General features: G+C 43.4%; 1 protein-coding gene across 3 annotated transcripts in view; it reads left to right on the forward strand.

Annotated features, from left to right (window-relative positions):
• Positions 1-16,640, forward strand: part of DDR2 (discoidin domain receptor tyrosine kinase 2) — a 161,862-nt gene that overhangs the window by 16,050 nt on the left and 129,172 nt on the right. For all 3 annotated transcript variants that reach the window (XM_059935227.1, XM_059935219.1, XM_059935235.1), the window contains one exon: positions 6,270-6,417. The gene's annotated coding sequence lies outside the window, so the exon portion shown is untranslated. The remainder of the gene's footprint in view (positions 1-6,269; positions 6,418-16,640) is intronic.

The raw sequence follows: 16,640 nt of genomic DNA on the forward strand, positions 1-16,640 counted from the left end.
TCTGAACGGTGAGGATGTGAGCCTGGGGTGGCGGAAATTTGCACTGGAGAGCGTGGAGAAATAGCCTTGTATAGATGTGTTTTATTACATTAAGGAACGCTGTGGATGTCATGGAGTTTTGAACATTTTCCTTGATCTTAAAGCAGGTACAGTGTTGTTTTAAGAAGATTAATGTGACTGCAGCGTGTCAGGGAAATTGCAGGGGAGCAGGACTTAAGTCAGGGAGACCCATCCAAAGGCTGCTGTCAGTCCTCCAGAGGTGAAGTGACAGGGTTTCGACCAGGGTGGTGGAAGGAGCAAGGACAAGCTAGAGCCGCTGTGGATGTAACTTGAAGGACACGGATGAGAGAGTATTGCTGCTAATGGTGGGGCAGAGGCAGGGTGAAACTCGCACGCTAGCTGATGTGGAGTGTTTGAGAACCTGGAAACCCATTTTCCCACAAGAAGTCTAGGTTGGAGATGACTTCACCTTCAACTGCCTTAAGCTTATAACCAGGATCCTGAGTCAAAACTTCTCAAGTAGCTGTTTCGCCCTTTGATGTTGGCAGGGCAGATGGCTCTGGATGAGACTGGGGCCCTTTGTTGTTTCTCTTTCCTTCTCTGTCTCTCATTGCTACCCCACCGGGTTCACACAGGGAGGACCTCTCAGTATTGGCACTTCTTCTTGGGACCTAACAAAGGAAATCTTGCTAATTGGGCAAAGATGGTGCTTCCCAAAGTACAATCCTTGGAAATCAGTGGGTTTTTAAATAGAGAACGATAGGGGCAGGGCCAGGGCCAGAGTTCTGTGGCCAAATAAGTTTGGGAAGTATTCTTAGAGAATTGAGCAGGTTTCTTTACCGCAAGGACTTCCCAAGGTCTTTAATATGGTAATAAGCATTTTGACCGTCCAAGAGAGGTATAGCTTATAGCACTCCACAAACTTTTTGGACCATGGAGCTTGTTTTTTAAAGAAGCATCTTGAGGGGAGAGGGCTACATAGCATAATTTCAAGAAATTAAAGACAAGAAACATTGTCTTAAAAATAAGTCTCTTGCACTAAAGGTTGGTAGTGTAATGGAAAGAAAAAAAGAGTTTGGAATTTTAGTCTGGGGTCTACTGCTAACTGGTCATCTGGTCATTGAACTTCTCTGGGTCTGTTTGCACAGGGGCTATACTAATACTAGATGAATTCTTATGTTCTTTCAACTCCGAAAGTCTGTGGTCATGTGCATATTCAGAAGAGGAGAATAATCTGATTTTTCTACTCTGTAATAACGCCGGTGGCAGAGACAGTGGTAAGGAAAGTGAGGGCAGAGGAACAGTGACAAAAAGATGAGTAAGATGTGGTTTGAACCCCTGAGCTGGTTATATGGTTGGGCAGGGTCACAGTGCTGGACTGATGGAGCAGAGGTAAATGAAGCTTCTGGTTTGCTCTCAGGCATCTCTGAATCCAAGCATGTCATACGGTGCACATGCAACTATCCAATTGCTAAGGCAAGACTAATTCACAACAGTCACTTCATTCGTCTGGTCTCAGTTTTGCTGATAAGCAGCTGTGAGGCCTTGGATAAATCAGTTAACCATCTGGGCCTGAGTCTTCTTTATCTGTGAACTAAGGGAGCTGGGTTAGATCAGGGAGTCCTGATGTTTTGTGAGGAGGAACTGTTTTTAAGTTGCCTTGAGTCTCACCCAGAGGGTAGTAGGGGAAGCAGAGATGTTCTTCCACCAGTCAGTGCAGATGGGCCCCAGGGTTCTGTCTTTAGTTTTCTTCTTTTCCTTCTTCCCAGATCATCTCATCTTCTCAGACTTTAATTATTGCTTTTATAGACTTAATGTTCAGATATGAATCCATAACACCAAACTCTCTCCTTCTTATGGCCGAGTAGTATTCCATTGTGTGTGTGTGTGTGTGTGTGTGTGTGTGTGTGTGTGTATTCTTTATCCATTCATCTATTGATGGAACCAAACTCTCTTGAAGGCCAGACTCAGATTTCTACTCCTCTGCTCGATGTATTAATCTGTTTCCATTGAGAGGAAACCAAATTCTTCATGTTCAAAACCAAACTCACAATCATCCTTTGTGAACCAGTTCCTCTTCCAGTTTTCCCAGGTTTCGTTAATACATAGTGAGCATTGAGCACCTACTATGTGGCAGTGCTCCTGGTCACTTGCAGGCTGGAAACGCAGGCTTCCTTGACTCCTTCCTTCTTCCCTGCTGTAGCTAGTCGCTGACCGATCCTCAGTCCTCTCCGCCTGATTATTATCATACCTCCACGTTATTTCTTTTCCCTTCCTGATGTCATTGTTCTAGGTCAGGCTCCCATTGGTCATTCTGCCCCTCTCTCTCCTCTAAAGCATCCCACATGCCAGGTTAAGCCTTATAGAGCCTCCCTCACCCTGCCATTCCTCTTCCAAAGCTTTTCCTAGGTCGCCTGTGCTCACCTCTTGCCGGCATCCATAGCCTCAACCATCTTCCAGCTCTAGCTTCAATTACTGAACCGTTCCTGTCCTCCAGCCACTATTTACTGATATCCTCGTTCCATAACTTGCCTATTCAAATTGTTCCCTTTCCTTAGACTTTTTTTTTTTTGTAAAGAAAGCGTATCTATTTCTAACTATATTTCCCAATTTCTTTTGCTTGTTTTCTTTTTTCTTTTTTCTAAAGAGCTCTCCTGACTTATTTATTTATTTATTTAATTTATTTTTTTTGGCTGTGTTGGGTCTTCGTTTCTGTACGAGGGCTTTCTCCAGTTGTGGCAAGTGGGGGCCACTCTTCATCGCGGTGCACGGGTCTCTCACTATCACGGCCTCTCTTGTTGCGGAACACAGGCTCCAGACGCGCAGGCTCAGTAGTTGTGGCTCACGGGCCTAGTTGCTCCGTGGCATGTGGGATCCTCCCAGACCAGGGTTCGAACCCGTGTCCCCTGCATTGGCAGGCGGATTCTCAACCACTGCACCACCAGGGAAGCCCCTCTTAGACTTTTATTTTTACTTTTTCTGACAAAATCCTAGTTATATTTCAAAAGTCAGGTCAAATGATTCCTTCTCCCTCCTTCAAGTCTTCCCTGAACACTCCACTGGCTTGATTTCTCCTTCTTTTAGTATCTTATTCTTTTCTATCTTATTACCTCACCAACCCAAATATATATATTTTATATATATATATAGTAGTTATATCTATTATATCTTATAATATCCACTATATCTTCTTCTTCAAGGCCAAGGAACATGTTTTCTTCATCTTTAACACTTATAGTACTTGATGTATACTAGGAGCTAGAAATATTATTGGCTAAATTAATATTAAATTATTAATCTATTTTTTAAAATAATAATCTATAAATTGAAACAACCTATTAATCTTAATAATTGATCTAATCCAATGCAAATAAAATATGATAATCTACAAATCCAAAACTAATAAAATATTGGTTTTGGTGTCCTGCCATTCTTCTTTGCATCTAGTTGAGGTATGGTTTTCTGAAGAATTTTGATTTTGATTTTTTTACACTGTTTGGTTAGTAAATCCTTAACTTACAGTTAAGGATAATTTCTCTCTCTTGTAAGACCATTTCTATGAAGCTGCCGGCCTTGCTATGTCATGACAGGCCTGGTTTCCTTTCTAGTTGGAGCATCATATGATGATGTGGTTAAAAATTTGAGCTTTGGAGTAGGACAAACCTGGTTTTGAGTTCCCACCCTGCCCTTGTTAGCTGTGTTACCTTGGGGAATTTACCTAATGTCTCCAGACCTTAGTTTCCTCATCTGTAAATGGAGGTCATAATATATCTGTCTGTAATTATTGTAAGTGCTGGTTCTACTCCTGGGAATTGTTCAGAAGTAAATCTCTGCTCATCCTCACCTGAGGGGCTCCCCCAAACCTGATGGATTTTCTGTAGAGTCTGTGGGCCTAAAAGTGCAAACCACACTGGCCTATATAATTTCAGAGACAGACAGGAAAATTGAAACAGAAATGCCGGAAATGTTGGTGCCAGTTTTCCTGGCCTAGTGAGGAGGAAAGCAGACCTGTGTCTCTCATTTTGAATCAGACAAATGACAAATATCTCACAAGAGGAAAAAAAAAATCTCCACCATCTTCTCTTGTCCCAGTCTCTTATAGCTCCAGACTTCCTAAAAGACTAGATTATTGGGGTTCCCTGAAAAGCCAGCTCAGTCCAGGACATAAGATCGGTCTCACACATTATTCTGCTCATAGAACAATAAAGGGAGAGGGCTAGCAGTTACTGAGCATTGAGCACCTACTATGTGGCAGGCACATTTAATAGAGAATTACAATTATTCTTCTTCATAACTATGTGAGATAGTTATCATTATTTCCATTTTACAAGTAAGTAGAAGCTAAGTAACTCCCAAGATTATACAGCTAGTAAATCTCAGAGTGAGGAAATGAATGCAGGTAGTCTGCATACATTTTAGCATTTGAAGCCTGCAATGTAATTAGACCAAATTAGCCGTATGAGGTGAGGGTTTCCTTTAGGTGACAGGTTTTCTATGTCAGGGAAATTGTGATCTAACAGGGCTAAACTTTGCGACCTTAGTACCACAGGGAAATAGTTTTCAGAAATACTGTTTGGGGACACTTGGACCCTGATCCTGCTTTCTTCCCCCATGATGATGTGTCACTGATGATAGTATGTTTCAAAAGAGGTTGATGTTTGTAAACATTCCTGTACCAACAGGCACAGAGATATTAGTACAAGTTTTTCTGGAACACTGAGGTAAGCCCCAAGTATAAAAGGACAGTAGTATTGCAAAAGTTGGGATATTTTCTCAAATTTTGAAGACTTCAGCTGCATGCCTTGTTAGGGAACTAGAAGTCAGAGGAAGGCTGTACTAATATATGTGACATCCGTTCTTGCTCCATGTGGCCACTTTATTCGCATTAAGTTCTAAATCCTTCACTGAAGAAATTGGCAACTTATAGTAGCCGTTCAGCAGCCCACCTGGACCCTGTGGCACTCTGTAGAGTTATATATCATTGTATCCATTGAGTGGAATACTATAGATCTGTGAAAAGGAATGATGTAGCTACATGTGCTAAAATGCAACTGCCCCCAACATGTATAACAGAAAACCCAAGGTGAAATATATGGGATGCTAATACTTGAGTTTTTTTTTTTTTTTTTAAACATCTTTATTGAAGTATAATTGCTTCACAATGGTGTGTTAGTTTCTGCTTTATAACAAAGTGAATCAGCTACACATATACATTGAGTTTTTTTAATTAAAAAAATCCTGTCCATCCATATGTTTTTACGTATGTGTAGGATAGTGCTAGAAGACTACTCAGGTAACTGATAACTAGCTGCATCTGCAGAAGGGGACCGATAGTCCGAGGTGGAAGCGTGACTTCTTTTGACCGTATGGAGCACTGGTTCCTGTGTGCTCGGGGGATCCCTGCGAGTTCTTGAGACCCTTTCAGGGGGTCCACAGGATAAAAACTAGTTTCATAATAACACTAGGATGTTTTTGCTTTTTTCACTCTCATTCTCCCACAAGTGTATGGTGGAATTTTCCAGAGGTTAAATGACATGTGCTATTATTGCAACAAATTGAATCCAGAAGCAGATAGAATCTGTTTGATTAAGCCAGATATAAAAGAGATTTTTAAAAATGTAAAACAATGTCACTCTTCTCACGACATGTTTTTTTTTTTTTTTTAATAAATTTATTTATTTATTTATTTATTTTTGGCCGTGTTGGGTCTTCGTTTCTGTGCGAGGGCTTTCTCTAGTTGCGGCAAGCGGGGACCACTCTTCATCGCGGTGCGCGGGCCTTTCCCTATCGCGGCCTCTCTTGTTGCGGAGCACAGGCTCCAGACGCGCAGGCTCAGTAATTGTGGCTCACGGGCCTAGTTGCTCCGCGGCATGTGGGATCCTGCCAGACCAGGGCTCGAACCCGTGTCCCCTGCATCGGCAGGCAGACTCTCAACCACTGAGCCACCAGGGAAGCCCTCACTACATGTTTTTTGAAAAATGTTTATTAAAAATTCTTATTTGTGTTAACATGGAATTATTATTTTAATGAATGAATAAGTAATAAATTAAAAATGCTCAGTTTTTAATTTCTACATTGATAAATATCAATAGCATAACCCCCATAAACAAAAACTCTTTGAGGATTTGTCAAATTCCTTCAGAGCCAGGGGTCCTCGGGAGGCTTCAGTTTGATAGTGGTGGGCAGAAATGTCAAACAGGAAAGAAAACGTGAATGAAGAAAAAGTTTGTAATAAAACATTGCTTTCCGTTTTTTCCCCCTCTGTAAAGGGAGATCTACAACTAGTTGGGGGTTCAATGCTCTAGAAAGTGCCGAGACTTGTGGCTTGAAGCAAAGAAGCTGCAATAATTGAAGCGAAGCAGAGGCCAGCTGTTCCTGGGGATCCTGCCCCTCGGAGGATGTTCTGCACCCGTTGATGTAAGTAGGGCCAGTCACTGAAGCTGGGTCACCACAGGAGATTGGGGGTGACAGTGTGGGTCCCCTTGAGCCCCTCACTTACCCCGGTAGGTGTCACGGGGAAAGGTGAGCCTCGGGTTCTGTCCCAGAGCTGATATCAAATGAAAAGATCATGGATTTGATTGTACAGGGAACCTGATATTGAATGTCTGTTTGCTCTTTGTACTTCATTGATCCAGTTGTAGCCAGCCCAGAGTAGAGGCCCATCCTGGGGTGTCCTGTGTCCCCAGCTTCGAGTGACCCAGGATCTCTAGGCCTTCCCTGTCCCTATAAGACCCACTGGAATCTCTGGAGTTCCTGGATCAATCTGGGCCTCTTCTAATAGAAAATATCATTTATAAATTTTTAAATAAATTGCCCTCTTCCAGCAATAATTTGAGGTGGTTTAGAGAAAAATAATACCTAACAGAACTACTAAAAGCAGGGTAAGAGAACCAGAGCCCTGAAATAAGTTTTGGGAGAGTTAAATGTACAAGAAAACCTAGCCCAGGGATGCTTATTGCAGTTAGGTGTACTACTTAGCTCTGCGACCCAAGGCAGAAAGAGAAGCATGATACACTGCAGAGCTTTCATGAGGAAACCAAAAGCATTTGCACAGGTCTAGGTGGTCTGCTGTAGGTGAATTTTGGTCTGAATGGGACTTCTCGGTTCATTCTTTAGGAGACTCAAATCCCATCAACAAAACTAGAATTGTAGCAATTTCATGTGTCTGAGACCTTCTCAGTCTGGAGCTTATTGAAGGCAGAAACCATATCTCCTTCATGCCTCCATCCCTAGCATCTAGCATGGGGTCTGGCATGTGGAAGATGCTCATTGAGGACCCAGTGCCTGGATTTAGACGTACATCGCTCACAGCTTCCGTAACACCTGTTAAATGAATGCGCAACTGAGTAAATAATGTGGACCATCCTTGGGATGAAGGATGAGGACGGGAGGGTAAAGTAGTATTTCCTCACATTCCCCAGGAGATTTCTTCTCACTATCAAATGCTCCTGGGATTATATCCTCCTTTCTGTTTATTAGCTAGGTAATCCTACCCACCCTCCCTCCGCATTACTCCTTAGTTTCCTTGTGGTGATAAAATATCTTGGGTCCCTTTATTCCCATAGATTGCCTTGAAACTAATTTCCTCCCTCCCTCCCTCCCTTCCTTCCTTCCAATAGACTCTTGATACTGGAGAGCTAAGCAGTCTTAACTTGAGCCTTCATGGTGTACATTTCAGAATGAATAATCCATAGCTACACTTAACCACTAACCAGAGGTTACTGCAGGTTACTGCAGAGTTTCTTTATTCCATTTGACTCCTCAAACATTATTTATCTGTGACTCATTCTGCTTTACCTTTCAGAAGGGTAAAGTTACCTATCATTGTGGTCTTTTCTTCCCCTGCCACCCAACCTTAAATGACTATTTCTAGAAATTATTATTTCAATATCCAAGGCACGTGCTATAAATAGCCTTGGCTTGAGGAGCCTAATCTGGGTGCCTTCCCCACCCTTACCATCATAGTATTATGCCTAGAATGATCTCAAGTACTTTGGCTCCCCCAGGAAGGAGTCCTGGTTTCTTCTGGTCTCTTCTGGTCACCAATGCAGGCTTCCTCCTTTTCTGAGAATGATGAGACTAAGTATTTCAGTCTGTTTAGAGACTTAGTAAGTTTCAACTTCCTGTGTCTCTTATTAATAGGAAGAGCAAGTAACTTAGCATGTAAACCGGAACGCTTGTGAGGGAAAGGGGACGTTATTAACAGAAACTCTGGAACACGAGGCTTCGTCTGTATGTGTGCTCACCGACTTTTCAAAGATCTTGCATTTCTAATGAAGGCTGAGTGCCGAAGGTTAACAAGAGCCTTTGGGGAGAGACTCCCTGAATTCTGTTCAGTTGTCTGTTTTGGGCCCAGGGGACTCTGACATACACTTCAGAGCGCTGAGTGTTTCTAATAAGCCAGTGGAGAGCCTGTCCCCTGGTGGATGACACAGCTCCCGGGGGAGAGCGGCAGGGTTGCCGCAGAACTGGTGGCCCGTGTTCGTGAGACCCAGCGGTGCCGGCCCGTCCTCCTCGGCCCTTTCCTCCCCTCCTCCGCTGCTCCCTTCTCCTCCTTTTGTTTCTGACCCTCATTCTCTTGCTCTGCCTCCCACCTCCTTCCGGTTTGTGCCCCCCCCCCCCCCGCCCTTGTCTGTCTTCCCTCTTCTTTTCTCTTTTGTCTCCCTCTCTTTCACTATTTTCTGCTCTCCATTTGTCACTCACACTTCCTTCCTTTCCCTCTGTCTCCCAAAATGGCTCTTTCAACACTGCTGGAGGGCAGCTGAGAAGAGCACGGCTGCCAACGTTACTTTCTCCTTTAAAGGAAAAGCTTGTATTTCCAACTGTTTTCCCTTTGCAAGTGGTCTGTTTCTCACAAGCTACTCTGATGGAAGGTTCTGGTTTCATGTGCCCTGGGGGACATGTGTGCTAGGGCATGAAGACAGCATGGGGTGGGGGGTGTTGGAGGGGGGAGGCCATGGGGGTGGGGGGAAGTTGGGGCCGTGACAGGAGCAAGCCTGGGAGGCGTCTGCTTGTCACAGAATGGATTACAGTTGGGACAAATGAGACACTGTGATCGTGATGCTGCATAAACCCGAACGTCTGAGGTTTTGGACTTTGGGCTGTGCCAGGATCATTTTAGAGAAGGCAAGGTCCGGGTCAGCATCTAACTAATCAGGGAGACACAGGTATGGTGGGTGTGCCACCGCAGGACACGCGGGGAGCCCAATAGAAACGGAGGAAGCAAACCCATCACAGGGAACTGAGGGTTAGATGTGCCAGAGGTTGATTTGGACGTTTCTGGATGAACAGGGCTCCGAAAATGTTCTGAAAAGCAGAAACTGAGAACGGACCATGGTGATCTGAAAAAGAACCAATGGGCTAGACAACATGCTCTTTTTTTGTTGTTGTTCATGGTTATCCAAGGACTTTGCATGGTATTTTTACTTACTAAAATAATAACACCGTTTACGGAGCACCTGTGATGTGTAAGGGACTCTGGCAGTGACCTGAAGGGATTCAAATATAAACGAGAGAGAACCCAGCCTAAGTTGCTCATGGCTAATAGGAGAGGGAAGGAGCACAAAAGAGAAGTACGCTCCAGGGAGGTAAGGATGTGTCAAGAGGGTGATGAAAGGTTGAAGGAAGGAGAGAGCACTTGTGGCTGGGCTGGTCAGAGAACAAATGCCTTGACCATGGAGGGCGTGGAGCTTGGGCCAAACCTTGGAGGCCGGGCAGGGATTCGGTACTCAGAAAGGTGTGGGTCAGTCATTCTTGGCGGAGCGGACCTAGGCAACAAAGATGCAGAGTGACCAGTAAACAAGGATCGGATTGGGCACGTGGGTGGAGGGGAAGGAGGAAATAGCAATCTCCTGGGAGCAGAGGGTTGGGGTCGAGGAGAGGTGGAAGATAAAGCTGGAAAGGAGGGAGGCTGCCGGCCTGGGGAGAGCGCTGCCTGCTGGCTGGGCTGAGACATCTGGATGCCATCCTCGGGACTGAGCATCTGTGTGGTACATGCTCTAGGAGGCGGGGATGACGTTGCTTTGGGAGATGCTCGTTTCCGATGCCCCTCTTGCTGAGTGTGGGTGCAGTTCGGAACCAGATTTAAGGTGTCGTAATAATAAGCCTTCAGGGGAAGTATCTGGCGGCCTAAAAATACATATGCATGAAACACTTTGAGCCTGTTTTCTAAAATCTCAGTCTCTTGTTTTTGCTTTGATCTTTGTAGCTTTTAAGAGTAGATTTAAGGGTCAGCCACAAACTGTATTGCCCTCAGAGTTTACCTAAGTCTGGTAGAATCTTATTTCCATTGTTTGAATATTCAATGCCTTATAATTTCTCATATTACATCAGCTCTTTTATTCAGAGATTGTGGGCTGAAGGAATCGTGCTGTGTTCCTGGCTGGAAATGTTCACTGAATTTCCTCCTGACCCTGAATCTACTCAAAATTCCTGCTTCCTGGGTTACAGATCCCCTGGTTCCTCCCTTTATGACGGATGGGAGGGATTGAGAGTCTTCCTGCTAGACATTCATAGCATATGTCAGGGTTTTTCACTGATGTCGTATTGTCTTACAAGAGACATTCATACAACCTCTTGTATTGATTACTTGTTTATTTATATGAGGTCCCCCCCCTCAAAAGATTGTGAGACCCTCTTAGTCAAGGTCTCAGTCTCTGTCAGATATTTTTGCTTTGGCATAACATTTAGCATAGTATTATGCATGCATTATTCTGTTTGGAGGTAGAGAAACTGGGTGGGTAGTGGTGGGCTGCTGGTACCCACCAGTTCCCATGTTCTACTCCAGTATTGGGTTTTGTAGAGAATCATCAAAATAGATCTTTGCTAATTAAACATCATCCACTGACAGCATAAGTATCACCTGGGAGCTTGTTGAAACTACAGAACCTCAGGCCTCAGAATCTATCAATATAATTTGATTAGTATTTGAGACACATTGGTTTCCAGATGTACTGTATACAAATCACCTGGAGATCATGTTAAATGTAGGCTCTGATTTTTTTTAGGGGTTACTTAGGTAATGGTAGAACAGGTAGGCTGGTTTTTGTAAATAAAGTTTTATTAGAACCCAGCTATGCTCATTTATTTACGTACTGTCTGTGAATTCTTTTGTGCTACATCAACTGAGTTGAATAGTTGCAACAGAATTCTTATGGCCCACAAAGCCTAAAATATTTGCTATCTGGGCCTTTACAGAAACAAGTCTGCTGACCGCCCCCACCCCCCCCCCCCCACAGCATATGAGATGAGCCCTGTTTCCTTAAAGGAAAGGACAGTAGCTGTGATCTTTTGCCCCAGTGGTAAAATTTGCAAGCCCATTTTAATCCATTATGGAGTAGCTGAATCATTAAATCTTAATTTCCAAGCAGGCAATGAAGGCTGTTGAGCCCCAAACTGATCCAAATAATGGTACCAAAGAGTCTGTGACTATCCAAAGCCCATTTCATATCTCCCTTCCTAAAGAAATGACTGTGATTTTATTGATATGACTCTCCTCCACAAACTGATTCCATTAATTGTTCAAAATAAGTTAGACTTTCCTCAAGACTTGGAAAGAGCCAAGAGGAAATTCTGAGTAGAAATGTTTGGGACCAAGGAATAAAGACGGCCTTGTATGGGTTTGGTAGAATCTGCCTTTTAACTACTGAACCAGTAGCCTTAGCCCAACCCACCCGTAGGCTGCTCACTGGGCAGCCAGACTCAGACGGCATGGGCTTGGAGTCTTTCTTTTAATTCCCTGGGAGAATCCTACCACCTGTCTCTTATTTGGGGTTTTTGAATTGTGCAATGATGGCACACACAAGCTCCAAGCTTGCTGCATGTGTATGCCAAGCACACGAAGACAGAAGGCAGAGATTTGGGCCGAGAAGCAGGAAGTACAGAAGGGGGGTTGCTGGCACGGCGACATCTGCTCCACAAACACAGTGGAACAGGAGGTTGTGGGAGGAGACGGGCAGCCCCGTGTAAACACTTGAGGATGTGGGAGCATTGCTCTGATCTTCAAGTCTTGGAGATCCTGGCTCTCCTCCTTCCAGAACCAAATTTCAGAGGAGGTAGGCGTAGGAGAATTAGGATCCATTTTCCTTACGCAGAGTTATCTGGAGCCAGAGGGGTTTAGTGTGGGATTCTGTGGGAATCTTTGCCGTAGCACTAGCAACTCTGATCTTACTTTCTTTTCCCTCTGTCTGCGAAGCCCAGGACACTAAAAAAGGTTTTTTGAGGCAGTGGAGTAGACAAAAGTGGTGAGTCCTCTCCTCAATTCTAGAATCTATCAACCAATTCTGAGAGATTGTAGGAGTGAATTCGGGCCCCATATGTTGAGAACCATCTGCCTTGTTGCCAGGGAGCCCTCCTGGAATTCTCTAAGGTGCATTAGCTGTTTAGCTCAGCTGGTCAGAATGTGGGAGTTTTAAAGCCAAAGTTACTGTTTGGGCTGACATTTCAGCCATTCTCTACACTGGAAGAAGCATAATGTATTCATTCATTCATTCATTCATTCATTCATTTCTTCTGTTACTCAATGAATATCCATTGAAAACCTACCATGTCACAGGATGGTGGGAAAAACATGAATTGGAGAGTCAGACAAACCTGAGTTCAAATTCTAGTTTCCCCATCTGTGAGTTGACATGTTTCTTCCCTCCTCACCCACTTTCCCTGAATCTCCCTGAATCTGTGGGTTGGGCTGGATGATGTCTTGTCTCTACTTTTGGTGCAACTTCTGCATAATCTGTCCTCATACCATATTACGTCGAAATTATTCGTTTAGGTATCTGTCTCTCTCCCCAGATTGTAAAGTCACTGATGGCAGAGATCTTTGTGAATACTTGTTCACCCTAATTTCTGACACACATTAGAATTTAAACATATGTCTGTAGCACAGAAAGGAACTGGCTATGTGACATAACTTCCCTAAAGCGTGGTTTTCTCATCTGTAAAATGAAGATGATAAGAACATACCTCGTGATTTTGTTGTGAGGGTTAAATCACAACAAGATATTGTGTGAAGAGTTCGGAATGTTTGAAAGAGTGTTCTGTAAATATAAAGTGTCTGCAGTATTGTGGTTGTTCTAATGTCTGGATTGAGTGCGATTTGGTAGAAGACCAGTCCAAGAGAATCATGAGGATACGTGGGGATGTCCTAGTCCATTTTTCCTAAACTAAATGATTGAATGGGGGAGGACCTGGAGACTTAGGTTTGTGAGGCATGGTTTGGGTGTATGAGTTGACACTGGATAGGGGACGCCCTCCTGCAAACTCGATGTCTCCTCCACTAGATTATCTGCTTATGCAAGGGGGGCATGCCTTGTTTATTTCTGTACCCTTCTGTGTTCCTAAGCACTCACTACTAGGAGAGTGATTAAGTAGATAGCTGGATTTCTTTTTTTTTAAATATTTGTTTGGCTACACTGGGTCTTAGTTGCGGCACACAGGATCTTCGTCACAGCACGTGGGATCTAGTTCCCTGACCAGAGATGGAACCCGGGCCCCCTGTATTGGGAGCGTGGAGTCTTAGCCACTGGACCACCAAGGAAGTCCCAGATACCTGGATTTTGATGGGCACTACAAGGCCAAAATCTCCTGACCCCCATATCTCCCTATATTCCTGGCTTGTATCTGTCTTGTCTTGAGAACCTGGATAGTGGGAACATTCTATAGAAAACGTAGATTGCGGGAGAAGAGAGTAAGTTCCGTTTGAAACAAGTTGAGTGTGAGAGCCAGCCGTCAGATATGCAGGGCTGGAGAACTGGAAGTCGGTGGGAGGTGGAGCCTTGTTATTTAACTTTTCACGTGTCTGTTTCAGCTCCCAGAACCAGACATAGAGCTCACTGTATAGCTCCCATGGTGCTTAGTGCTCACTCATTAACAAGCACGTGCTAAACATTTATTGATCCACCGCAAACTGTTGGGCCCTGTCTCCCATGTAGGTAACAAAGAACTGCTGCAGATGTTGGAGCAGAGTTGTAACATGATATGACTTCTGCTCCAGGGAGACCTGACCTTGCTGCGGTGTATGAGAAAGATTGGAAGGGAAAGGAAGGAGGTGGAGGTGGGGAGCCCAGCAAGAGAGCAGTTGGGCAGTGAGGGAATCTGAAGCAGAGCTCTGCCAGGAGGGACGGAGAGGAGCGGGTCTGACTATACGAGAGGCTGGTGACTCATTTCTCTCCCTACCATTAGCCCTAGAGAAGTCTCCCTGCTCTGGGAGGAGCAATGACCAGCTTCGAGTGGCTTTGGAACGAAAACCAATGACTGCATGCAAGGGAAGATAATGAGAAACACACAGGCCATGAAGATCAGGAAAGCACCACTAATCTTTTTTTTTTTTTTTTGCAAAACTTTACTTCCCGAAGCCCTGGGCAAGGGTGCAGAAGCCTCTGTGTGTGAACTTGCCCTCTTTACTAAGATATACAAGATGGAGTCTCCCTTGATAAATCACAGAACTGATTATATCCAAGAATCTGAGAGGCTGGGAGAGGAGAGGGGTGAGGTAGGTTGTGAGGAAGGGAAGAGGGATGTAGCCCTAATCAGAAGACAGGAGAAAGCAGCAATACGAAAAGTGCTCAAGGGTGAGTAGACATTAAATTTCATGTAAAAACCCTCTGCCGCCCCCTGCCCTGCCCCAGCAGTCTAATTTTATGGAGATTGTTCTTTTCTTCAAATATGATATATTTTTGTAATTAGAGAAGAGCCATTAAAAAGGAGAAACTGCTTTCATTCAGTTAAAAACTCTAGCAATTCTATATATATAAAAAGACTCCCAGAATTATAAATCAATTCAACAAGATGAATGAATGACCTTAAAAATATGTCCATGCTATTTGATGTAGGAATTTAACTTTTATGACTCTGCTCTGAGGAAACATCCTGAAAGGGACAAAATTTATACACAAAGATGAAGCATTAGATACAAAAAAGAAATAATGTAAGTGGCCAGCATTGAGGATATGGTTAAGTGTATAGGTTTTAAGCTTTTGAAATGATAGTTTTGAGGATTGCCTTGTTCATCTTTGCAGCTTTTTCTGGAACCAAGTGTGGTGCTAAACACAGGGTAGGGATTAGTAAGTGTTAGTAGAATGAGTGAATGAACAAATGAAGGACAGACAGACTCTGATGGTGACGGGAGCAGTGTGAACTATGGAAAGAGTACAGGGTGGTAGTCAGAGTGGTGGGTGGGTCATTGCTCTGACTTACTGGTTATGTAACCTTGGGCAAGCTCCTTCATCACTGTGAGGTTAGTTCCCCCAGCTGTTGAAAAAGTGTGAGGTGTGTGAGGTGTGTGTGTGTGTGTGGTTTGTGATGGAAAATGTGTACCTTAAGGAGAGTATATGCAAAGTCATGTGGCACATGGTTGCAGCTAAAGAGCAGGCACTTTTTTTCCTTAAATATTTTTAAATTAAAAAACCTGAAAATCACTCAGGAAACACAACCCATAATCCCATCATTTAAGAATGATGTGAAATGAGAAGTGAAATTTCCCTTCTCAGCCACCTCTTTTAATTCCCCAGAGATAACTACTGTCCTTAACATTTAAGGTTGGATGCTCATCCTTCCTGATATTTTTGCAAAGTTGCATAGGCATATCTATATGCACACATACCCACATTTTCAACACGGAACTATTCATATCTATTTGCCTATCAATTATCTATCATCTATCTATCTAACTATCCATCTATCTATCTATCTATGTACCTATGTATCTATCTATCTATCTATCTATCTATCTATCTATCTATCTATCTATCTTTTACCTACCTATCATTTATCATCTCTAAGCTGATTATTTTTTGAATGATAGCAGAATTATTCATTGTTTGAATATACCATAATGTACCACCATTGCCACAGTTGCACTGTTTTGTGGTTACAAACAATGCTGCAATGAACTTCCTTATACATATACATTTGTAAGCTTTTGTTTAGCACTTACTTTATCAACAAGGCACTTAAACGTTTATTATTCTCTTGACTCATAACCACTATGAGAAGGGTAGATATTGTTACTGCATTTTACAGATGAAAGAGAACAAGTAGCAGCTGAGTTGTGGCAGAGCCAGGAGTTCCCGGTGCCTTGAATTCTAGCTCAGAATTCCTCTTATCAAACAGTCAGGTGTGACAAAGCACTCAAATAAAGCCCTAATCAAGAGGGAACAGCCACAACCAGACAGAGAAGAGTGAATCAGTGAGCAGGCAGCTGCATTAAAGTGTATTAAAAAAAAAAAAAAGAAACACACAAAACAGAAAACACAAAAAAACTCAAGGCCGAACATATTTAAAAGACATTATTTGGAAGAAATGCACTAGCAGTGAGTGGGGGGCCAGCATATGATGACCTGTTCTTATCTAGCTATCATCTCTTTTGAAATATTCTCAAGATGACATTGAAAAGGTGAGGGAGGCTTAGGTTGCACATATGTGGCAGGAGAATTACAAAGGACACCCCAACAGTTCCAACAATGACATTACCCCCACCCCATCCCACCCCAGGGAAGTATCTAGAAAGGACCTGTAGGCTTCAGCTTAGGATTGGCCTTAATTGACATCTTCCTCAATTATCTGCAGGAAATATCAAGTATGCTATGTAAAATTCACAGATGCAGTCAATTGTCAGAGTCACTGGAGACCAAGAATTGTTTCAC

Source organism: Balaenoptera ricei, chromosome 1, assembly GCF_028023285.1.
Source record: "Balaenoptera ricei isolate mBalRic1 chromosome 1, mBalRic1.hap2, whole genome shotgun sequence".
NCBI lineage: Eukaryota > Metazoa > Chordata > Mammalia > Artiodactyla > Balaenopteridae > Balaenoptera > Balaenoptera ricei.